This window comes from Corvus brachyrhynchos, unplaced genomic scaffold (assembly GCF_000691975.1).
Source record: "Corvus brachyrhynchos isolate BGI_N302 unplaced genomic scaffold, ASM69197v1 scaffold200, whole genome shotgun sequence".
Taxonomy (NCBI): Eukaryota; Metazoa; Chordata; class Aves; order Passeriformes; family Corvidae; genus Corvus; species Corvus brachyrhynchos.
The window spans coordinates 5,400,261-5,400,798 of NW_008236184.1; positions in this window are offsets into that span (position 1 = coordinate 5,400,261).

A 538-nucleotide genomic window follows, 5' to 3' on the forward strand; every position below is an offset into this window, starting at 1 on the left:
TTGGTGCCTCCAACCTTCTTTACTTGAGGGTGGTGAGGCCCTGGCCGTGGCTGCCACATCCCTGCACGTGTCCAAGGCCAGGCTGGATGGGGCTTGGAGCACCCTGGGATAGCCCTGGGGGAATGTCACTGCCCCTGGTAGGATGCAGCTTCCGATTCAGACCCAAAAATCCCAGGGAGCACAAATTTAGTCCCGAAGGGTGCAAATCCCTCCCTGCCTCCCACTTCCCCTGCCTGTGAGCCACCCCAGCCGGATGGATTTATCCAGCCAAAACCGGGAGCAGGGAACAGAGCAGGGCCCCACTGTCCATGCGCTTTGTGCCGTGATCCAGGGACATGGAAACTCGGGAAAACCAGCGTTCGCTCGCGGCCACCAGCCAGATCCACGGGGAGCTCCACTCCTCATTCCCACTGCACGGAACGCCCTGAGCGTTCCGTGCCAGCCTCTCCCCGCTCTGATCCCAGTCCCGGCACGGGGCCGCGCATCAGAGCCAGGGGCTCCCCACGCCCGGCACACACGGGGGTCAAGGGCGGCGCGC